Consider the following 25,977-nt stretch of genomic DNA (forward strand, 5'->3'; position numbering starts at 1 on the left):
GGCAGGTGGAATTTGGTACTCTAAGATTGATATTTATTTGTACATTTATTTTAGAAGAAGAGGTATACCCAGTACACACATGTACATAGATCTTTTTACACTCTATAAAATAATAGTTTACCGTGTAAAAATAGTAACAATGGCATTCTACACATCATATTGGCAATAATTGGCAGTCTGCTTTTTATATTTACTGCTAAGTAGATACTTTTAAGGATTTCCTTCCTAAAGTTTTAATGAGATGCTTATAATCCACTCCTGTTTTGTTCCAGATGCCTGTGTTTGTGTATGTATGTGTGACTATGTGCATGTATGTACTGTGTGTGCACATGTATGTGTGTGTGTGTGGTCTCAGCTAAATAGTCCATGCTTCTTATAACTTTTAACTGTAAGGTTTTGACTCTTCTTTTTGGCTCCTAGATTCCAAGACTGTGTAACTTGGGTCTCTGGTATGGGGAATAGGGGTTACCCTCAGTATATCAGAGTAGGTGTTTCTCAAGCCTCTGCCCAGTATGAAGAGGTTATATAACCTTCCTGATAACTTCATACTAAACTACACAGCCTCCCTTGCTCCCTCCTCCCCACCACCTGAGTTCTTCCTTTCCTCTGACTCTAGTACTAAAACCAGAATATGAATGCCATCAATTTCATCAATCTGGATTGCAGAAACTATCTCTGCACTCCTCTCTACCTCCTTTTTCTATCCTAATCCAAAATTCTTTTTTTAAGTATTGTACCTCCTTTGTATTCACAAGGACGATATCCCCTAATCCTTGATGATACACAGATACACAAGTACATCATAATGTATATTAAACCCCTAACATGAAACGGTCCCTGAGACAACAAAGAGGACCAATATGCAATTCTGTCTGTTTTCAGGAGGTTCATCTGTAGATACAAACAATCCAGTTCAGCAGATAAAGCACTATCCAGAAATTTGAGCAACAAATTGAAGTTGAAGCAAATAGTATCAATGAGATTCAATATTTAATAACACGTATCCCAATAGGAAGACAAAGCATGGAAATTGAAATTTAGGTACAGAAAATATTTCAAGATCCAAGCAGACATCAGGGAAGTCTATTAGGAGGTAGCAAGGGTAGCAAGTTAGTTGGAAGGAGGTTCAGATGCAGGGTTTTAGTCTGGAAGGGAACTAATAAGAACAAAATTGAGTCTCATTTCTTTAGGGACTGGAGTACTGGTAAGAGAAAAACAAGGACTCTCACGTGGAAAATCAAATCTGTGACCCAATTACCAGAAATAGGCCACAAGGCAGGGGTTTCTTCTTGAATATAGTTTTAAAAACTGGAGCAAGCCAAAAATTTCATGTCATTTTATAAATCTACTTGTACAAGTCTGCAAACATACAGATGCAAGGCTGTTAAATGCAATACTGTTGGCAATAGTGGAAAACTTAGAAACTAAATGCTCACCAGTGGGGTCCTGGTTACATAAATGATGGTATATCCAACTAAGGAAATATTTTGCAGCTCTTAAAATCAATAAGGAAGCTCGCTCATATGAGGTGATAATGGGAAGATTTCCAAAATGTGCTATTGATTGAAGAAAATTGAGATACAGGGCAATATGAACAGTCTGATATCGCCAGTGCACACACAAAAAAGATATACAGTATCTGGACAACACACACATACATGCACACACATCTATATATATGTATTCATATCCATTCAAGAAAATAAAACCATTCTAACTATTTCAAACCAGAGAGGATTTAATACAGGTATTGGTTAAAAATTATTGCTGAGCCAAAAGAGAAAGGTAAGTTTACCCAAAAGTGAGCAATTTTAGGAAACCAGTAATACCTAATGGAACAAAAGGAAATGTTATTTAACTAAGAGTCCACAATTGCTGTGGTCCTAAATCTGCCGGAGGTGCTGTCTAGGATAAATCCTAAATTCTCCATGTTCCAACCACACATCTCCTTTATGTGCTTTTTGTAGGGGACACCCATTAGGCTGAGGGATGGTCTTAAAATGGCAGTCTACTGGTTATATTATTAGATGTTTTTACAATTAACACATTGTGTCAAGGGGAGGGATCTTATATCAATCTTTTTGATTTTTTTTTTTGTTTTTAGATACACTCCTCTTATTATTTTTTTATTGTTTATTTTTTTGTAGAGACAGGGATCTTGCTATGTTGCCCAGGCTTCTCAAACTCCTGGCCTCAAGCAAACTTTCCCCCTCAGCCTCCCAAAGTGTTGAGATTACAGGCATGAGCCATTGCACCCAGCCATTCCTCTTTTTTTGTAAATGTGGAGTGATTTAGAGCTTTGCTTAACTAGTTAGGGAAGGGGGATGGGGAGAATGCAGAGGGAGCCTGATGTATTATTAAAAACAACCAAAGCCAAGATATTTACAACAATAATCTACAAATGATTTTATTTTAACCTGAAAAAAGGAGTTTATTTTAAATGGAATGAGGAAAATGTTGAGTTCTTTTTAGATTAACTTTCCAAATAGAAATGGGTAGCATATTTTTAAAAGAGACATGGGTATGACTTCTTTATGAGTCAACTGAGTCAATTTCATCATGCAGGTCTCTATATCTGATTCTCTCAGCCTCACCTGTCTCTTATTCCAGCTCCTACCGTGGCAACCAATTCCATGCAGGCTCCAGTTTCCTGCAAACACAATTATACATAACACTGTATTGTTTGCTTGAAATTTGCTAAGACAGTAGGTCTTAAGTGTCCTCACCCGCTGCCCGGCATATATACACGATGAGACAGCAGTCTCAGGCTTTCCAGATCAAGGCTTCTCTGTTGGCACTGAGGCATGCAACAACCTACAAGGGCAGGGGCAAACTCTTGACGGGTTGGATAAATGCTTTTCCCACTTTACCCCGGGCTGGGAAGCCCGGAGTTTCACAAGGCAATTCAGGGGTCCCATGAGAGGGAGTGAGCAACCAGGAAGGCATCTTCCTATTAGCTCTCCCTTCTCCCCACTTCTGTGCTTCACCACCTCCCGCCTCCTCACTCCTCTCTCCTGAATCACACTCCTCAGGAGAGTACTTGAACTTGAGTACAATATTTGTTTCACGCTCTGCTTTAGCAGGCTTAGCCCAGGCTAAGACAGTTTCCAACATACAATACTATGGTGCTGAAGAAGGTCTAATTCAGTGACAGCTCCGAGGAAAACGCATTGAAAATATTATCAGCGGATGTCACAAGGCCGAGACCTGAGCTTGACGGTTTTGTTACAATTTTTATGGAATACAGAAAAATGGAAAAAATCCGCAGGCAGGCGGAAGACTAAAACCAGAGACTCAAAATGCTATCAGGACTTTCTCTGCATGTCTCACTTGCTTTGTTTCTGTCTCTGTCTCTGGAGACACTTTCATCTGCTTCTCTGCTGCATGTGGAAAGAAAGTGCCAAAGGTGGGCCGGGGGGACTCTCACCCCTTTTCCTCCTGATTTCGAGTGGGGGCACTTCTATTAAGGAACACTCCCTGTGTTCTCTGCAGCCCTTCTGCCCGACTTCTCCCCAGGGAAGGAGTGATTTCACTGATTTGTGAATTTGGGGAAAGGGATTGAATATATGTGGTTCAGCTGTATCCTTCCTCCTCTCTTTTTGGGATCAGTCTGCCTGCAGGAAGCACATGTTTTTCACTCCTCCACACAAGGGGTTTGAAAGAGTTAGACCCCTATATGGGGGGAGCCAGCACTAGTGCAGCTGTGCCTATCACTGGATGGGTGACTCTCTTCAATACAGGGGCCGGACCTAAGAAGGCCCACGTGTCATATTCTCTGCTCTGATCTCCAGGCTGGCTGTGATATTTGATAAATACGACATCTTGATTTCCAATTGTCTGTCCTGCATCTCCAATTGGTTCTTAGCTTGGATATATAATATATTAATATATAAATAAATACAGAAGAGATTTTATATATTGACCCTCTTAAAACCCCATAGCCACCAATATCCTCCAGACTTTATATCTTACAAGCTTTATACTCAAAGAGAAGTGGTTTTCTTTTCACTTCTACTTCCAAAATTCCTGGGGAAAGACTCTAATGAATGCTGATGAGGTAGGAAAGAAAAAAAGATTAGCTAAACTTGCGTCAGGTGCTCATTGATAGACCAAACACCTGTGATCAGGAGGTTAAGTCGATGTGCAACGTGGCATCTTTGCCTGACCACAACTATGCCACCACCATGGACACAGGCCACATGCAGCCCATGAAGCTGGCCAGTGTCACCAAGATTCTGGGCAGGACTGCCTAGCAGGCACATGCACACAGGTTCATGTGAAATTCATGGACTACACTGGCCTCTCCATCATCCAAAACATGAAAGGCCCCTGGTGGGTGGGTGACATGCTCACCCTATTGGGGTCAGTGCAGAAGCCTGAATGCTACATGGAACCTGCAGCTGGGTCCTGAATAGATTGACCAGATGGAAGATCTGCAACTGTTAAAGCTCTGATTTAGGGGGATGGGGTGCCCAAACTAAGAAATGCTCCAATAGTCTCTAGCCCATACCACTGGCATAGCATTTATTACATTGAATTATCACTGCTGTTTTACCTTATTCATCTTTGCCTCTTTAATACCTTTAATACATGCCCTGGCATAGGGCCTGGATTAAAATAGACATTATCTAAAATATGTAAAAACAGGTAGAAAAAAGAGAGCGAGGGGAAGAGAGAAACAGACTTGTGGCTAACATCAATTGTGCTTAGTGCTGGCTATTCCTACTTCACTTTTCACTTTGTGAAGGTATAAAATTTGAATAATACAATGCAAATGTAGAATATTATTGGAAAGCCATCTGAAAACAAGTAAAAACACAGACACAGGGTGGGTTTTTTGTTCATTTGTTTATGATAAGGTAGTTATGAGACTAAGCTACATCACATAGTTACATCACTTCGTATATTACATCACATTGTGTAAAGGTGATACAGTCTCAAATTCAGTGTGAACAAATGGCTGATAATTCAACAGAGCCCTGGTTCTTTGGGGGATGCCATTAAACTAAAATACCCAGGATGGAGACACTAATAAAGATGGAGTCAACAGAGGTGCAGCCATTCAACTTTCAACTTCTTCAGGAAGTTTGTAAGCAAGATGGGGGGGATCAGAGATGGGAGTAGTCGGGGTTCAGGGGGATATTAAAAAAACTGATAAATATTTTACTGGAATTTCACAGATGATTTCTTCAAAACAATTTCAAACGGGAGCATGCCTCACTAGGGAATAATGTGATACCCTAGCACATAATTGTTTATGAAGTTCTCATCACAATGGCACCTAAACACTGCAAAGATATCATCTGGAGCTTTTTTAGACTCAGGGTGCATTGATAAATGTAATAAAGACAGATGTCTAATGGATTCATGGTAAGAAAAAAAAAAGGAAAGAAACAAGAACTCATGGCCAAGGCACTTGCAAATGTTCGATTGTTTCATATTACCCGAATACCAACCTCAGGAGAAATACTTGTAATAGAGCATAAATAAATAGGCTAAAAGTTCCTGGTCTCTGAAGGGGATTAGTGCCAGGAAACAAAATGATAACTTAGGAGAAGTAAAAATTAGTCATAGCAGATTCTTAGACCTCCCTTTTGATGCATTTCTGTTTCCCTTTTTCCTTCCATTTTAATACTTTTTATTCTGCTATTCTTTCCCCAGAAGTTCTTTTGTTTATATTCAGAAAATCCAGATAGCCAGGAATCCTTGGCATAAATCACTTCTTTTTAAAGAGATCTGTGTGGTTGCTGATATTCCTTTCCTAGTCTATTTCACTAAGCCTCAGACTATCTATAGAGAAGGATTTTCACACAAAATGAATGTTTTAAAAACTTAAAACACAGCTATATTTGGATCTGTGAACTATAAACAGCAGGAAACCTGCAAGATTCTAAAACCTGCTATTTCCCTCTTATTATCTCTATTTTACAAAGCTCCGTGTGTTCCATCTTCAGAAGCTATCTCCATTCCTCTAGTTCAAGAAAATTTACCCTAAGGTATTGCTAAGACTTTGGATTTTTCCTACTTTACCCACAGATGTCACCCCAGAAATGATGCATACCACTCAGTTCAATTTGCATCGTTACACAAAAGGGACTCTCCCTGGAAACCTTTTATGCACTTCTAAAACATAATAGCATTTCAAAGAAATGAGTTCTTTTTGAGATAATAACTGCTGTTAACTCCCCCACTAGAGCTCGCTGAAGTATTTGACAATTAACCCAGCTTACCACTGGCTTGAAATGATTTGACAATGATTTAACTCTTTGGGGAAATGCTTTTCTTTAACTTACTACAAAGCAATTTTTTTTCAATGTACTTCAGTGCATTTAAATTGCATCTCTATTCTGCGTCTATACTTATCCCTTAAAATACAAATCCATTTTGGTTATATGTGTTTGTGCTTCTTAAAAACAAATAGAATTATTGTACTGTGGGTTGGGTTGTATGCCCCCAAATTCTTATGTGAAGCCCTAACCTCTAGTACTTCAGGATGCGACTGGATTTGAAGACAAGACCTTTAAAGAGGTGACTAAGTTATTAATAAAATGAGGCTGTTAATGTAGGCCCTAATCTAATATCACTTGTGTCCTTATAAGAGGAGATTTGGGCACACAGGGATACCAAGGATGCAGGCCCACAGAGGAAAGGCCATGTGAAGGCACAATGAAAAGATGTCCATCTGCAACCCACAGAGAGTGGCCTTAGGAGAAACCAAACCTGCTGGCACCTTAACCTCCAGAACTGTGAGAAAATAAATGTCTGATGTTCAAGCCACCCAGTCTTCAGTATTCTGTTGTGGCAGCCCTAGGGGACTAATGCACATAGATCCTATCTGCTGCATCCCTTCCAAGGGGTCATTCCAGCCTTTGCTTGAAGCTCTTCAGTGCCAGGGCAGGTGCCAGTCCTCTCTGCCACTTAGGGCAGCCCTTTGCAAATGTGTGTCTGTTCTGAGTTACTAGGATTTCCTGCAGTAATCCCACTGCCTGAAACAACATCATGATCACACAGGGTCATCCCCTGATCTCTATAGAAACCCAGTGCTTTCAATAAAATTACGGTAAGTTGACTTAAGATGGCCCTAGATGATTGAATGTCCAAACTCTATTTCACTATCTACATACACTTCGTTGCTAAGCCCAGAGGCCTGTCTCCAACACATCATTCAAGGCTGGCTGTTCCCTTCCTCGTTCTCTTATGCTAGCAGCCCTAACTGTTGTCTTATTGGTTTTCTTGCCTCTAACTTTCAGTAATTACTGCCAAAAAGAGGTGATCGTATGAACACCAGAGGGGTAAAATATGCTGTGGGCTAATCACTCACTTATCACCACCTTATTTTTATTTGATGAGATTAAATGATACTGAACAATAAAGCCTGCCTTTTTAAAAAAGTAAAAAGACACCCAGGGACGGTTTAGGTGCACCGTATGGGAAACACAAACCCTTCGTCTTGTCTAACAAGGCTCTGTGTTTCTGCCCTTGTGCCACTGCAGTCTACTCAAATCACAGCAGCCCAAGGGTGATTTTAAATTCTAAACCCTATTTGCCCCCTCCCCTTGGCTTTCCATCTTATTCAGGGTGAAACCTGAGTCCTTATAATGGCCTGGAAGGGTTTGGTGCTTGGGTCCCCTGTGTGTTCTCTGACAACCACTCCAGACTCAGGCTCATGCTTCAGTGGTCCCCGGCTGTCCTCAAATGCTCCAGGCTTCCACACTGTGGCTTTTGCTCCTGTTAGTCCCTCAACTTGGAGATCGTTTTCCCCAGATACCTGCCTGAACCGTGCTCAAATGACATTTTTTCTTTCTTCACCCTCTCCCAATCTCACCTGTAACAAGAAGAATATCGATGACAATAACAATAGTAATAGTAACAAAAACATAGTTTTTCCCACCATTGTTTAAAGTTTTATCAATGGTCTGTCCCCTCAGCTCTTTGGGAAGAGACACAATTTAAACAGCATAAATACCGTATTTGAAGACATAGATGTTCTTTACTATCTCACATGGAGCATCCTGGGGAACTCACATGCTAAAAAGTATCTCAAGGATACTGATCAATTTGTTGCCATTCATTTGCAAAGCTATTGCCAATCAGATTTTTTTAAAAAAACTTAACATTTGCAGGATTAATACTGAGTGAGTGAATTGATACCACTGGATTGTCCAATGCCTATCTCTTTTCTTCCTGCATCTAGGTCAAAAATTTAATTCTTAGCTTTCTGACTTCTTCCTAAAAGAATGTCATTTGTATTCCAGAACACCCTCTCCTCACAGACCAAGTCCTCAGGGGATATCTGAAATAACCCTAATGGCAGGTGCTTTCAGTGGATGCTGCAGCTACTACATGTCTTGGGGTCCTCAAAGATTCACCTGAACTCTCTCATGGTCACCTGTAAGGCATATGTGTCCTGCTTCATTTATACTTCTTTGGACATTTAATGGGAACATGCATCACACTCTACTACAAGTATTTCTTTATCTGTCTGAGGTACTTCATATTCCCTGAGCTCTTTAAGGACAAGGTATTTAAAAATTATTATAAAATGAATCATGCTGAAAAGTCCTAACAGTGCACAAGTGAAAAGCCCCTCATGCCCCTGTCCCTTCACCTCTACCCCCAGAAGTATCCCCTGTTAAATTTCTGAAATACCTTCCTGAATTTCTCTATTTATAAACAAGTACGTATCTCTACATAGCAGGCATGATTATTTTCAGGACACTACATTCAGCAGTGCAAAAATGTAACTTTTAAAAAACATTAATAACATCTTAATCTCTATTTTTAGCATCAGTTCTGTCAAGAGGCAGAAAATGTAATGTTTGTCAATTCAAAGGAAACTCAGGCATTTCGGGAGTTCTCAGTCAATCGAGAAGCTTCCTCTCTGTTCTTCTGCCCCGGATTATTGCTGCTGTCGCTGTCGTTCTAGATTCCGGGACACAGGGCGTTGAGGAGGAGGTGGCCAGCCACTGGCCAGACTGAACATGCTGGCACCTACGGCGGTGCCCACTGCCACGTGGGGCTCTGGGCTGCTGCTGCCCATCCACCCTCCACCTTGGCATCTGGGGCAGACCGGGTGGCTGAAACTGCATCTGCTGATGGTGTTGCCTCATGTCGGCCCACAGGTCCCAACTGGCTGTTGATTCTTTACGTGAAACCTGAGGCTGCTCCTGGGACCCCAGCCAGTGGAGCTGCCCCAGGCCCATCTGCCTGGCACGCCTTACACTTGCCTCTCCTTTATTCTCCTGTACCAGGAGAGGGAACTTTATGGGGGCCTTAGACAGGAAACTGGGCACAATTCCTTGTCCTCTTGGTCCCCCCACACTCTCTGGGGCTCAGCCCAAGGCACGCGGTGTGTGCGGATCCTCAGCACGGTGTCGTGCCACCAGCTCGCCTCTCTCCACGTCCCCTTTCTCTCCTGGAATATTTTTATCTCATCTAAAGCAGGAAAACTGGCTCTTAGAGCAACAGTCGTTCTTTCCAAAGCTATTTGTTTAACCTATTGTCTCTAACAGGAGTTTAAAAAGTCTATTTTGAAACTGAAAAGTGGAGAATGAAATCTTTTATTCTCTGGTCCATCGTGGCCCTGACTCCCCGAGAGCTGGGGTGCTCTGGTTGCTGCCTGCAGTGGGTGGGAGGGGTGCAGAGAGACAGTGGCGCCAGTGGCATGGCGGTGGGGATGGGGCGCAGCAAACACTTCAAAGGATTATCCCACCCCATCTATAGATATCCTTTTATGTTTTTGGCCCAAAAATGTAATCCTTCTATACTTACTATTCTATAGTTTGCACTTTTCACTCAATAAAATGTCATGGATATCTTTAGAAATGAGTACGTATATGTCTACCTCATACCTTTTCACACTTGCATAATGTGTCATTGTCTTGATGTACTATTTTTATTTAGCCAGTCCACTGTTGATGGACATCTAGGTAGTTTCAGGTTTTGGCTTTTCAAACACAAAGCAACAATGAGCACCCTTATAGGTACATATTTGCTTATTTATATGAGATAGCCATAGTATATTTTTCTAGAAGCAGAATTGCTATATCACAGAATATATCCTTTTTACATTTTGGTTCATATTGCCACGCTGTCCCTAAAAATGTGTACCAATTTACAGTTCCACTGAAAGTATATAAGAACATCATTTTCCTATAACATTCACCAACACTGGGCATTTGTCTAGCTATAGATTGTTCTTGGTTTCTTTGGGGGTTCTTTTTTTGTGTGAATTGGTCACTCATTTCCTCAGACTATTTTTTTTCCTATTGAACATTTGTGTTTCTTATTGATTTACAAACAGTCTTTATATGGGAAGGAAATTAGACCTTTGACTGTTTTTCTTAATATGCTTTATTTTTAATTTGATTATGGCTTTTTTCTCTATAAAAGTTTAACTTTTGTATGGACTAAATATATGAAATCTATTCTCTTCTGCCTTTAGTGACATACAAGGAAGACTTTACCTCATTTTAATAATAAATTGCTATTAATCTATATCTTATTTTAATACTTTTTTGTTTTTCTATTTCACACTTTACTGGAATTTATTCAGGTGTAAGGTATAAGGTGAGAATATAATGTTATCTTTTTGCAAATAGCTCAATAGCTTTTATCGAATATCATGTATCTTCCTATGGAGTACTTTTTCAGGCAAAAGTACTAAATTTAGCTATATGATATAGTCTTAATAATTTTGGAATTATCCAGGACAGGGGCTTCTCTTCTTCCTCTTTTCCCAGCATATCTGACTATCACTCCTTCCACAAAGTAGGCCAATGGGGCATTGGCTTGCTGTCAGGTAGGTCTGGTGAGGAGAGGAGACCAAGGCAAATGACTCTATCTGGCTCTCCTTCCTCCCAAAGGATGGAGCTCCTACAGAGGAATCCCAGTGGGTGCTCCCCAGAGAGGCCCATCTGGTTAGAAGCACAGGATTTCTGCTAGCAGTGCTGGGCTTCTTGCTAAGCTGATCTAAGTGCTAGCAGAGACTCAGCAGGTCATTCTGTGGGAAAGTGTGCTACCTCCCTGGGATCACAACCTGAGCAAGTCATAGCTTCCCCTTTGGAAGGTTGGAGTCCTGAGCCTAATGCATACTTCTTCCTCTTTTGCTGACACTTTAAAAAAATTGATTATTATTATTTTTTTAATTTTTATTTTTTAGAGACAGGGTCTGCTCTGTTACCCAGGCTGGACTGCAGTGGCTATTCACAGGCATGATCATAGCTCACTGCAGCCCTGAACTCCTGGCCTTAAGCAATCCTCCTGCCTCAGCTTCCCCATAACTGGGACTACTGGCGGTATAGCACCTGGCAGCTGAACTCTGAACAGAGTAAGCAGGTGGTGATGCTCTATTACCCCCTTCTCAAGGGTGGGCATGAGCCCCAAGTTCAGCTTAAAGTCCCTTCATGGTAAACTCTAAAGACTCCAAATTACTATGAACATAAATGTTATAAGGAATGTTTGCAGATGAGAAGTGCCGCAGAATAAGGCCAAGCAGAGCAGGGTCTGCAGCAGACCTGGAGTGCCTGGTGGGGGGAGCTGGCCACAGTTCCAAGTCGGGCACTCACAGCAGGTCTCCAGCAGAAGGTGACATTTGAAGCAAGATTTGGAAGAGGCGAGGGCATGAGTCATGAAGGTTTCTGAATAAAGAACATTCCAGGCAGAGGGATCAGCCCCTATGAATGTCCTGAGGTGGGGCGTGCCTGGCACAGTGAAGGCACAGGGAGGGGTGTGGCGGGAATGAGTGGGAGCAGAGGAGGGAAGACGGGAGAGGTGAGGAGGGGGCTGGAACCTCCAGGGGCTACTTTCAGATTAGCACGGAGCCATCACGCCTCATTTTTATTGTGTTTTTTCTTCCTAGTCCAAATTCTTAACTATTCAAAACCGATCCAAATAGCACTAAAATAACTCACTTAAGCAACTTATGCTGGGTCAACCAAATTGACAATTAATGTTTTCCAATACAGAATAGGCTGGATATTTACAGTAAAATAATCCAATGTTGTACTATAACATAACATACAGTTATATATAAAACATATATAGTATATAACATATATTAATAATATCGTTAATTATAAACCAAGTAAGCTAAACATATTCAGATGAATAAATTTATTCTATGACAAACATAATTCAAATGAATTTACATAAATATAATTCAATAAAATAGAATTCCAATGAATAATTTTGCTATATTATGAATTCACTAAGTTAAACCTATTTAAATGAACACTACTTTTCAAAATTCTAAACATGTTATTAGTGATAACATGAGAAATGGGCAAGATAGAAATACGCATGTTATATATGGCTTTTTCTTAACATCTTTTTCACAGAACAAATAGATAAGCAAATTAAAACAGAAACAAGGAAATGACAAGAAACAATGGCTGCTGGCATTTTGTCACTTCCCCAGGAATTTTTATTTGCTTATTATTCGAAGAGGCGCTATTGTCTCAGACCAGAGCTTAGAACCAGGAGTGAAGCTGGGCCTATATAAATACCACTGGATCTTTGATTTTAACTGGCTGGGTAGTTTTAAGCGCATGACTTCACTTCCAGTCCTGGCCTTCCTCTTCACCAAAATAGAATAACAATATTGAATGAACTCTCTGGGACAAAGTGCTTAAGTGTTGATAGCCTACAAATGTTGTCGTAAAAGATCTAAGAAAAATAAGAAAAAATGGTAGCTTATGTCCAATTTCAAATCTTTCTGATCATCACCGCTTATGTAATTTATTCAGTAAATATTTATCAAATAATGAGTTAAGTGGAAGTAGAAGAGCTTGTCAAGAGCCTAACAAGGTGTGGCTGGACAGGTACGGGGACAAAAAAGTGTCAGAGGAGCTAAGCCAGGACAGAGTTTCGGGAGGAAGCAAATGCCCAACAGCTTTACCTATTGCAAAGAAATTGGGTGTGTCCAGTGAATTTGGCATTTAGAGGTTCACTAGCGACTTTATTAAGAATAGTTTCTATTGTGCGTGATGTTTTAGAACTTACAAAGCAGTCTCACATGCACTGTGTCATTGTATTAAGTTACGTCTATTGAAGTTCTAGGGTGATCTCTGTGTTCCTGATTGGACCTTCACTAATATACAGGACATATCAGCTAGATCACGGCTGCAGTTTGAATTTGTTGGGTAGAAAGAGTTCCACAGGACCTACTATTCCTTCCCACTCTTACTTACACCACTGATTTGTATGAGAGCGGGGAGCTTCCTGGGGGAAAAATGAAATCTTGCTTCCTCCTGAGTTGTAGCCATAGAGAAGCACATGGAGAACTGATGTATGGGTGAGTTTTAAGGTAGGAGTTGTGATGAGAAGCGGCAAATTACTACAAGAATATGGACCGTCTGATAGAGAGACCTCCATAAAAGGAGTCAGACACAATGATAAAGGTGATCTGAGAGTCAAAAGAGAGTCCAGGCTGTGGCTACACAGCCACAATATGAACGAGTTTCAACCAAGCCAGATAGATTGTGCACTGAGGGAAAAAGTTGTGTGTGAACCCAAAGAAAGACCTTAATAAACTCTGGAACCCCTCTCCACCCAGATAACTTTGCTGTGGGATTCCTCTAACAGATCATTACTCAGGTGGAAGAGAGCCATTCACTCGAGTATGGCCATTTGTCATGATGCCATGAGCATCAAGATCTGCACCTTGGAAGAGTGCTGTCATCAGCACCACCTCGGGTCAGCAGAGATGTGCCACCAGCCTGGCTGCAGAGCCTGACAAAAGCAAAGACAGCAACAAATTAGACTGATCGTGACTTCTCGGAAGTAACTTCTAGGGACCCCCAAACACTTTGGAAGAGCCACGCAATACTTTAGCTGAAGTTTCTGACTGATTGGATGGGGGCCCTCGATGTAATTAAAGTTACAAAGAGAAGACAATGTAATTGACTATTGCTCAAACTTTTAGGGAGGTAAAGATTTCCTGAGATTTAGAACAGCAGAATTCTCAAATTTTGTTTTCCATTTCATATTATGTCAGTTTTATATTCAAACATTTCACTTACATTTAAAAATTAGTATATAAATTGTATATGATAGCTTCTAATCAATTTTTCACATTAGTTGTTATAGATCTTTCTTTCTTTTAGATTTTTAAGTTTGATTTCTCTCTCTTTTGGCCAAGTTATGCTGGAGGTCAAACAATTTTGCTAAAACAAAAAAACAGCTCTTGCTTCAGTTTGACAATAAAATTACTTCCTAATTTTCCAATATTTATCTGTCCTTATTTTTTATGAAGTCTAGTTTTTTCCACCTCTCCTTTGTTTCTCAATGTTTTCCCAAATCATTTTGGTATAGAGAAGGAAGGAAATAACATGTATTTGAACTCCCTGTTAAGTACAAAGTTTTAGTATAGATTATGTTTATCTTTTAATATTATATTCAAGCTTTAAATTTGTTAACTTTCATACTGTTTTGTGTCCTAGATTTCATAACAGTAACACTTTACTTTAGGTACTTAACTACCTTTGCTGTGACAGTCATTGAAATCACTTAAATTTATTGTCCGGTTCTCCAGCCCCAATCTTTTGTAATTTTTTGGTAGATGTAGATTGTATTGAAATATTCTTTCAAGTTCTATGTTTACAAAAGACTCTTCTGCCTTAAACACAAACAAATAGTAACCAAAACAAAACAAGTCATATCCAAACAACCAGTGGAATGATATTGTAATGTATTTGTGGTGAGAATCAAGTATTTTTTTTTTTTTTTTTTTTGAGACAGAGTCTCACTTTGTTGCCCGGGCTAGAGTGAGTGCCGTGGCATCAGCCTAGCTCACAGCAACCTCAGACTCCTGGGCTTAAGCGATCCTACTGCCTCAGCCTCCCGAGTAGCTGGGACTACAGGCATGAGCCACCATGCCCGGCTAATTTTTTTTTTTGTATATATATTTTTAGTTGGCCAGATAATTTCTTTCTATTTTTAGTAGAGACGGGGTCTCACTCTTGCTCAGGCTGGTCTCGAACTCCTGACCTCGAGCGATCCACCCGCCTCGGCCTCCCAGAGCTAGGATTACAGGCGTGAGCCACCGCGCCCGGCCGAGAATCAAGTATTTTTAAGAGATCTGTGATAATATTATCCTTAGGGCTTGCTTACATTCTCTCTCTTATATAAGTTTAAAAATCTTGTAGTCTTAGAATCTTTAAATGATAGCTCTCTCTTCTCTTCATCTGTTTCCATTAAATATCCTATGTCTTTACAGTTCAAGAATCTGACAAGTAGGTATCCAAATAGTCCTCCAGATACTCAAGAAAGATTTGTTGTTTTTAACTGAGGACAAATTGTTTTCAATGATTTCTACCAGTGTGCTTTCTATCATAATTTTCTTCTTTTTTTCTCTGGCAACACTATTCACAGATTAAATTGTAGAGATCTGTTTCTTTAGGCCTATAGGGTTTTTATTTAAATTGCTTTAAATTTTTAACCATCTCTCTTAGGATTTGATTTTCTATTACTGTTGAACTTTTAAAAATAACTGCTACTCTCTTAGTGGGCTTAAAACAAAGGAGGCATCTCACATTATTCATTTCTTCATTACAAGTTAATTCAGTAGAGCTCAAAATGGCCAGATGACAGTCTCAACTTCCAGGGCAATAGAAGAAGCATCATTGCAGGCTTTGAAAGAAGTATTACTGCCTTGAGAACTATGACCTTAGACCAGCAGAGCCTAAAGTTGCAGGGATGAGGAGCAAATATTTGCCATTGATAGGAGTGACTTCTACTTTCACAGCTTAATTCCTGGGCCTGGTATTCTGACCATGGGAGAAACATCACAATATGTTGGTCACTTTGGTCACTAGCTCAAAGAATACACTTCATCCTATAGGAGAGTACTCCAACCTTGAACAACTTCAGCATTTCTAAGGGACTCTTCTAGGTGATAGGAACTTGATAGTGTCAGTGTATACCATGGGCATGAACCCATTGCACCACTTCTTTTTTTTTATTTTTTTAAATTATCTTTAATAGCCCCGGGAGGAATCCTGGGCAGCAATTGCATTCAAAATGTAAATGATCAATGTGTCCTGCAAATTGCACCACTTCTTTTGCTGTAAAATTAGTTTCTTGGTCAGAAACAATTCCAAAATTGATTATTTTCATTCAACATATTCAACTCTCTAAACTATCAGAATTTATTTTTGTGTATGATGAGTTTGACTTCTCTCTTCTGTATATGGCATGAAGTATGATTCTAAATGTTCACTTATATGAAAAGATGCCTGATGTCACTAATCACCAGGGAAATGCAAACCAACCGCAAGGAGATACCACCTCACACTTGTTGGGATGGCTATTAACAGAAAGACAAGAGATAATAAGAGTCTGCAAGGATGTGGAGCAAAGGGAACCCTTGCACACTGTTGGTGGGACTGTCAGTTGGTACCACCATTATGGAAATCAGTATGGAGGTTCCTCAGAAAATTAAAAATGGAACTATCATATGATCCATCAATCACACTTCTGGGTATATATCCAAAAGAAATCGTATCAGCATCTCAAAGAGATATCTGCACTCCCATGTTCATTGCAGCATTATTCACAATAGCCAAGATATGGAAACAACTTAAGTGTTCATCGACAGATGAATGGATAAAGAAATATATATATAAATCTCACATATCACATATATATATGCAATGGAATATTATTCAGTCATAAAAAGGAGGAAATCCTGCCATTTGTGACAACATGGATGAACTTGGAAGACACTATGAGAAGTGATGTAAGCCAGACACAGAAAAACAAGTATGGTATGAACTCACTTATATGTGGAATCTAAAAATGTTGAACTCATAGAAGCAGAGTAGAGAGGTAGTTTCCGGGGGCTGTGGAGGTGGGGAAAATGGGGAGATGTTTGTCAAAGGATACAAACTTTCAGTTAGAAGATGAATAAGTTCTGAAGATCTAATGTACATGATGGTTAATAACACTGTGCTGTTTACTCGAACTTTAGTAAAAGAGTAGATCTTAAGTTTTCTTATACCCCTCACATACAAAGTAACTGTGTAGTGATGGATGTGTTAGTTAATTTGATTGTGGTAATCATTTTACACTGTATACATATACCGATCACATTGTACATCTTGAATATATACAATTTTTATTTGTCAATTACACTTCAAGAAAGCTGGCAAAAAATTTAAAAATGAATTTTCACCTATAATTTATGAGAGAAAATGATCTAATTTATACTCAGTCTGGATGATAGTCCCGTGTCATCATTTTAAAACAAAACAAAACAAAACAAAAAACAATAAAGGAGATGACCAAGAAGTGTGAAATGCTCTGATTGATTTTAACATCATGAAAAATGGTGATCCATTTCCCAATTAGCAGCCTAAAATTTAATTGTTTGCCTAAAATGTATTAAATAAATTAGCTAAATAATCCTTGAAATATTCAACAGTAGAAAACTTGAAGTGTAAAAAAATTCTCAAAAAACAGCTTTGACTTTTCTATATATTATGAAATAAATTTTTGATAAATATAAATTTTTGGTACATGATTTTTTGGATAAATTGATATTTGGTTACATTAATAATTTATACGATGCATCACATATAATTATACAGATTATATATAGATATGTAGACTTGGTTACATTGATTGTTTATATTGATACAGATATTAGAATTTTTTCTTCAGTTAATAAAACTCTGCTAATAGTTTACTGTGCAGCCTTTAAAACTTTTTTGTATACATTTATATATGAACACACACAGATTTTTGCTGTTTGTTTTAAACTCAGGTGGGGCAAAGACAATATACATAACCTAAACATTTGTACCCCCATAATATGCTGAAATAAAAAAAATTAAAAAAAAATGTCAAACTAATTTATAACTTGTTTTTAAATATATTAGGGACATCTTCCATGCTAATGGGTATGGATATATGTAATCATTGTAGATTTAGGAATTGCATTGATTTTATAGCTCAATTTGGGGAGAATTGATATATGTATAACATTGAATATTAATATTTCTATTTAGGAATAAGATATATTTATATCTTCTTGAATGCCCTTTAGCTAAGTTTTATAATTTTCTTCATGTAGGTCTTACAATATTTCTATTTAACCTGGGCACTTTCTATTTATTTTTACTGTAATAAATAGCATTTCTTAAAAGTACAGCTGGTTGCTGTTATTGCTTCTTATAAAAAAAAATCTGTAGCAGTAATAGAAGGCATTTGTCTTGTCTCCCCAGCTTTAGTGGAGAAATGTTAAGTATGATATTTTCTATTGGTTCTGATTCATATCCTTTTCCAACTTGGAGAAGTTTCCCTCTTTTCCTAACCTATGCATAGTTTTTATGGAGAATAAGTGTTGAATTTTATTAAATACTTTCTGAGGGTATCTACTGAGACGAGGTTTGTAGTATTTCTCTCAAGGAATTTGAGTCTGAAAGTCCAAACCAAATACAATTATCATCTTTTGGATCTTCATTCCTGGATTAGTGGAGTGAAATTATTTGTTGTATAAAATTGTTACATGTATTGAAGAAAGCCTTTAAATCATTTTGATAAATCTTAAAATTAGAGATAGTTATATATTAATAACAAACACCTGTTGGTTAACTGCACCTATTATTTAAGTTAATTTAATTGAATCAATGTATAGAATTCAACTGAGTCTTGTAGAAATAAAACTGAGAATAGAAAACATAGTAAAATGAAATTAAGACAGACTGTTTCTGTTTCTTCCAACAAATGGTAAAGCCACTTATAAATTCATGTACAAATTAAGAACAGCTTTATGATCTTGCAGAGCATCTGCCAAACTAAATTATAAATACTTCAATTAAACTTTGAAATTATATTGGAAAATATCTTATTTATGCACTATGATTGACAAAGATGAAAAATCTTTAAGAGTGTTTAAACACTTCCAAACTAGATATAAATAAAGTTCAAGCTCCTAACTAACACCCAGGAGGATGGGACAAAAGGAGGTGTGGCCTGTGTAGAGAATACTTAGGAGGACTAAATGAGATGATCTCCAAATACCTGTCCATAGACTAAAGCCAGTTCAACCCTGGTGTCCCCAGCACACAGCATCCCTCTGAGATGAATGTCTCTGAGTCTGAGAACCATATTGAGTGAATAATAATCTAAAAACTGAGCATGGGTGAAGTTAAATCATTGAGGGTCTTGAGTACCACATGGAAGAGCTTGAACTTAATTCTGTAGGCTATGGTGTGTCCTTGAAGGAATAGGGGAATATCATGGGTGTACATATTTATGCCTAGAACCATCCCCCTGTGAAGATGGTATGGGAAATAATGTTATCTCCATAGACATACTTAAAATTCTGTTCTCCAGTCATTCTTTTTCCTTTCTCTAGGTCTGTCTGTCTTGCTTCCACTTTACCTACTGCTGGTCATCTGTGGTAGTGATGAAGATCATGTCAGAAAGAGCATTGTGAATAAAGAAGAAATAACGACAACTATTAAAATAGTTGTGAAATTCAACATGGTCATGCTAGGTTACCCTCAGATAAATAGGGTCATCATATGTGAAAATTCTGGCTTTTTAATTGTGCCATATGCTTCTAGATTGGTTGCCCTAGATCATGCTCCTCTTTATAAATACTTGTTACTGTTTTCCCATCTTTGTCAACCTCTTAGAGCCAATCTAGGATCGAACAAGGAGCCCAGGCAGTATTCCATTGTGAGAATGCCTGTGGCCAATCAACTGTCTCTTGGACCTCTCTGCCATGGGCTCCCAGTTGGTTCTGGCTACAGACTTCTGCTCTCTTCTGGTCCCTACGGATGACAAGCCTAGATTGTGGCTACGGATTTCAGGGTCCCAGAGTGGTGAAGTCTGTCTGTGAACAGATACAAAGGAATTGGTTCACCTGCCACATAGCAGAAGCCATTTCTTCTTTGGCAAAGGCAAGACCAAATTAGATCATCCAAAATTTAAACATCAACAACATTGCTAAAAAAACACCCCTCTGTACCTGAAAGGCCTTGGCTCATCATGTTGGTACAGAAACAGCGGGACATCTGGTTGGCCAGCAGAGCCGCTCAGGGTGTTACAAATTTGGAGAGCTGTTGCCCAGGAAACAGTCTTAGCTTCAGACAGGATCACAGAAGCTGAAAGAAAAATGGATCCAGAGAGGTGGTGGCTTGAGATCTTAGAGGTCAGGGCAGAGCCCTGTGAAAGGGGAAAGGGTGTACGCTGGCGTCTAACTGCTTTTCACAATGGGGAGTGGAAAAAGCAGAGGTGTTTAATGTTCCACAGTCATGGCTAGGGACTGTAGTCTATGTGGTTAATAGAGGCAGAGAGAAGAACTCAGAGAATAAACTATAATCCCTGCTGACACGGGATCCCAGGTCCTGAGAAGGATGAAAAAGGCCCTCTGAGCACTGTGGCTAGAGAGATATAACAAGATCATGTGGGGACCTCAAGGAGCTGAGTCCTCCTGTTATGATCTGAATGTTTGTGTACCCCCAAAATTAATACCTTGAAATCTAATCACCATTTAGGAAATAGAGCTATTGGGAGGTGATTATGTCAAAATGGAGGGGCTCCCATGAGTGGGATTAATGCCCTTATGAAAGAGGCCCAGGAGAGCTGGGTCCTCCCTCCTGCCATGTAAGGACACAGTGAGAAGGTCCTGTCTATGAGGAAGCCAGCTCTCACCAGGCACCTTGGTATTGGACTTCCCATCCTCCAGAACTCTGAGAAATAGATTTCTGTTGTCTATAAGCCACCCAGTTTATGGTACTTTTTTATAGCAGCCCAAATGGACTAAAACATCCCATGTTATTGGTCCTGGGGGGATACCCGTGAGTTAAAGGTACAGGTAGGCAGCAGCCTCTTGGAGGCATAGACAGGGCTCTCCTTATGTTGTATTCATCTCCTCCCCTCCCACTGACCATTGTGGTGACTAAACAAAAATCAGGGCATTGTTGGCCCTTGTGGTCCTTTCCTCCTCTGCTCAGTGGGGGTGTGGTATGGTAGGGGTTGACACACACACTCACATACTCTCAGGATGTTTTATTAAAACACAGTCGGAGTGGTTGAAGCCTTCCACCAAGACAAGTAAAGCCATGAGGTCTAAGCCCAGGATAGCTTGTTCTTTCTTCACCATAGTCTCAACTCAAGCTCTTTCTGTTTCCCCTTGAGATTCTCTCTCCCTCAGGGGTGCTGGGGTTGACAGGCCTGAGAATCCTTTCCCAACCCCGGAAGCCCAGAGGTGGGCAGCTCAAACCAAGCAGTGTAACACAGTGTTTAAGAGTCTGGACTTTGGGGCTAGGCTGCCTGGGTTGAAATCCCAGCTCTGCTACTTACTGGGTGTGTGACCTCTGAGTGCTGCATTTTCCTCATCTGTGAAATATAGAAATGATAGCACCTAGCTCCAGGGTTGTTCTGGGGTTTAAATGAAAGACAATGTATAAAGTTTCAATAGCAGTTTTTGGCTCATAGCAGGTATTATATTAAAGTGTCAGCATTTAGATGTTGGGATAAAGCACTCATTCAATAATAATGTATTGAGCAGCTGCCATGTGTCAGGCACTTAAGTACTGGGAGTAAAGCAGTGAACAAGACCAGGTCCCTGCTTGTATGAGGCTTATAGTCTAGGGTAGAGGCAGTTAGTAAACCAATGAACAAGTAAAGAGACAATGTTAGGTGGTGATCAGTGCAATGAAGAACATAAAACAGGGTGAAGTGATGGAGAGTGATTGGAACTACTTTAGTTTGAGTGGTAGGGACAGCCTCACAGGAGAGATGATACTGAATGAGAAGGAGCATCACAGGCAAAGGGAACAGCTTGTGCAGAGCCTCCAAGGCAGGAAGATACTTGAAGGGTTTGAGGAACATACAGGAAAATGGGGCTGGAGTATAGAAAATGGAGAGTGGCATGACAAGAGATCAGAGAAGCAGGCAGACGACAGATCATAATGGAACTTGAGGATTTTAGTATGTCTGCAAGAATTTCAGATACCTCTTGGGTGGTATGTGAAGCCATTAGTAAATGTTAAGCAGACAACTGACATGATCCGATTTATGCTTTTAAAAAGTCATTTGGCCTGCCATGTTGAGCATGGGTTGTACAGGAGGGACAACAGTGGAAGCAGGAAGACTAGTTAGGAAATTGGTGCAGGACTGCAGGTAAGAGATCATGGTGACTTGCACTAAGGTGGGAGGAGAAAGAGCCACAAGTGGACAGATACACTTCAGAGGTAAAGTGGATAGATATGATATTGCTAATGGATTGGACATGGGGGTTGAGGAAAAAGGGGGACTTGTTTCAGGTCTTTTACTTGAGCTACTATGTGAATACCAATACTTTTTATTGGTGTGGGGAAACTGGGAAACAGATTGGAGACGAAATCTATTTAGGATACATCAAGTTTAACATACATACTAGATGACTAAATGGAGATGTCAAGTGTGCAGATGGACATATGAGAATGGAGTATAAGGGAAGAGTCAGGGTTGGAAATATACATATAGATGTCATCAGCACACAACTGGAAGCCATGAGACTAAATGAGAGTACCTGGGAGGAAGGTACAGACAGAGAAGAAAAGGGCCCTGAAATTGAGCACTGGGACACATCTACGTTCAGAGGTTGAGCAGAGGAGGAGGAGCCAGCAAAGGAGACTGAGAAGCAGTGGCCAGTGAGGTGGCAAGAAAACCAAATGAGTACAATAGCACGGTTATTTGTAAACATAGAAGTCAAGAGAAGGAAGTATTTCAAAAAGCAGGGAGTGGCTAACTGTGTTGAAAGGTCAACCGTTGTTGAAAGGTTAAGTTATACGAAGACAGAAAAGTGTCCATTAGATTTGGCAACATGGAAGATGCTGGTGACCCGGCCAGACTGGCTTCTATGGTGTGGAAGGGACGGAAGCTGGATTATAGATGTGTTAAGGAGAATTCGAGGAGAGGGGGAATTGGAGTCAGTGACTGTATTCTTCGGACTGCTCTTTCATCACCATTAGAGCAATAAGGAAAGAGGGCAGGGAAAGGCCAGTTTGTTTTTCAAGGGAGAATGGGCAGGAAGGCCTGCCTCTAGCCTAGGTCAGCTCAGCAAGGGACCATAGCATAGTTTGGGACAGACCCTCCTAGTAACTCAGATGCACACTTCCCCTTTCTGCACTTTCTTTATCTGTGAAAGCCCTTTGGGGAGGGCTGGTCAAGGCAGGGTGTGATCCAGGCTTTTTTGCCACAATTTATTTGTTTCTTTCTCTATTCACTAAGGAACTAAGTTAAACTAAGCTATAGTTATCTTTAATACTGTCAAGTGACTGACTATTAGAGTTTAATTTCATAAATCACCCTTTCATTTTTTTAGGGGGGGTGTAGATGTTTAGTGCTAATGACCCTTTACCTTCAACCCCAGCTTTCGGAAAGCTTTTAATCTTGTTAATGATATGCTTGAACAAATTAAACAACATGACTAATTCTGTGGTCTAGTCACTGACTGATTCCAACAGGAAATTTCTCTTTAGGAAAGTTCACTCTGTAGGTACATTCATCTGATGTCTAGTCATAGATAATGTGTGCTTTAGACTGTGAGGCAAGGATATCACATTCTAATCATAGGCCAGTCAAACCTGCAATTGTTTATTTATTCACTTTGATTTCATTATCCAAAGCAATGTTTTAAAAACTAGATTGTGAGAACCTTATGTTTGAAATAGGTTTCTAAGCTCGTCCCCCAGCACCTTCCCAAAGGGTAAAACCTGCTCCAGCTTGTATTCTTGACTCCACCCTGGAGGAAACTGTTAATTTCTAGATCTTTTAAGATGCCAAAGTGGTTAGTCAGAGAATTTCTAAGCTTGTTCAAAATGCGTCCTCCTCTTCAATCTTCACTTCTATGATTTCCTGCTCCACTCCGGAAAGATAGAAAGACAGAAAGAAAAAAAAGAAAAGAAAAGAAAGCAAAAGAAAAAACCCTCTAAAATGGTATCTGTGCTCTCTAGTTTTGAAGACATAATATCAGGGAATTAAAGATGGAAAATAATAACTTGTTATAGTCAAACCTCACTTGCCTTCTCCGAATTGTAAGGATTAATTAATCAATCAAATGATGAGCTCACTGCTTGCTTTATCATTATGTTAAAGATGTGAACATAGAAGTCTTTGCTGCTCTATGAAGCCCTTTATAATCCATTCTCTGTTCATTTCTTCAGTCTAGTCTCTTATTCACCACCTCATACTGCAGTTAACAATCACATCGCAGTTCTTTTCAAAACTTGAAAGAAGCAGCAGAGCTCTCTTTTGCCTCCTGGTCTTTATAAAGAATTAGTTTTTCTTGCCCTAGGAATACTTTTCTTCCACTATTTCTCTCCCCACTCATCTTGGTCTAATTAATGAATGAGAGTTAGGTCTCACTTTAAATGTCACTTCTTCCAGGAAGCCGCCTTCACTATGCGAGATTAGATTAGGCACCCCTCTTCCCTGCCCCGGTACTCCCTGCATCTTAGCGCTATAACACCCTCTTGTAAAGGGTGCCTGGTGCAGATGTCTCGCTGGTACCAAGCCTCGGGTGTAGTAGTTACTCAATACATATATATTGGATGGATAAATTGAATAGCTATGATCTTGTAAATAAGAAATTGAAAAACATTTCCATTTAACACATTTAAAAAAGTTACAGTGATAAAGTATTAAATGGACTTTATGAGCATTAAATAAAATATTAAAATAAACTGAACTTTAACTTCAGTTTGACAGTTTGTAAAGTTCTAAAAGTTTCACACCTGTGACCAGAGACAGCTTACGAGAACTGTTTAACATGATTTCTGGACAAGCCAAAGTTAATGATTTACACAAAGTTGGTGTCCAATAACTTTTCATTGGTAGAGAAATTAAACTTTAAGATGTGAGGTACTTTCTTGGTGACACAAAAAGCAGAGGTGTAATTAAACGGTTTTCACGTCCAAGTCAGTGGCACTATAACATCCTCCCTGACTTCCCACGGTGCACACTCTCCACTATGAAGATGAACTGCAAAAGCACCACTCCTCCAGTCCCCTATACTCCCCCCTGCCCTTACCTCTTCTCAACCTTCGGCCAGCCTCCCCGGGTGCACTCTCTGTGTGAGCGCCCACGGGGGCGGGCGTTGCACAGGGCAGAGGCAGGACTGGGCAGACAGCATGGCATGGGTTTGCTCTGGGCTTAGGTACAGCTGGAACCCACTGTGGCAGAGGCATGAGGCAACACCAGCTGGGTCAGGGCACGCTCCTGAAGCCCTGGCTCACCACCTGCTTGTGGCCCTCCAGGTTCCTCTCTGGGCTAAAAAGGCAGAGAGGTGGAGGAAAGGATGGGGCACTTCAGGAAGAATGGCCAGGCCCCGGGTGGGTGAGACGTAGGTAGCACAGGAAGCAGAGTCAAAGGAAAGCAAAGGAAGGAAAACGTCTAGGAAAGGGGGCGTCCTGTGCAAGAGGTTAGTAAAAGGGAGGGACAGACTGGACTCAGCTTGTTAAGGACCTTTGTACTGAGGACAGCTGCTGTAGCCTGGGGCAACAGGAAAGAAAACACGCTTTAGCCCTGGATTCCAGGCCGGGTCATAACAACAGTTAACAGTGTGTTTCTCGTGCGTGCCTTCTTTATTCTTGGCTCTGAAGAAACAGAGTTCTTCAAGCCTTATTCCTCAACCTGCACACCAGAACATTCCCCATCGATTAGCCTTCTCTTTGGCATTTCAGTCTTTTTTCTCTCCACTAGCTTCTTCCCACTTGCCTAAACACACGTTTGTTTCCCTACGTTAGAAAACAACAATAACCGCCCCCCCCAAATTTCACCACTCAAATTCTTGAAGTGTGGTCCATTGTCCTTCTCACTCCTCCCTTTGCACTTCAGTTTCCTAATTCTTCTTCTACCTCTCTGACGGGATTTCTGCGTGCTGAGAACGCCACATCCCGGCTCTAGTTCTTACGAGTGCTGTGACTTTGGACAAATGGCTTAATCCCTGAACCTTAGTCTCCTCTTCTGTAAAATGGG

At 40.0% G+C, this 25,977-nt stretch overlaps 1 long non-coding RNA gene across 1 annotated transcript; it reads right to left on the reverse strand.

Annotated features, from left to right (window-relative positions):
* Positions 1-2,618: 2,618 nt before the first annotated feature.
* On the reverse strand, positions 2,619-25,046 carry LOC123648897. The gene is made up of 3 exons (XR_006738814.1): positions 25,031-25,046; positions 19,979-20,114; positions 2,619-2,650 (listed from the first exon to the last, which is right to left on the reverse strand). It is a non-coding gene; the product is annotated as an uncharacterized LOC123648897 (long non-coding RNA).
* Between the last annotated feature and the right edge of the window lie 931 nt (positions 25,047-25,977).

Source organism: Lemur catta, chromosome 13 (genome assembly GCF_020740605.2).
Source record: "Lemur catta isolate mLemCat1 chromosome 13, mLemCat1.pri, whole genome shotgun sequence".
Classification (NCBI taxonomy): Eukaryota; Metazoa; Chordata; class Mammalia; order Primates; family Lemuridae; genus Lemur; species Lemur catta.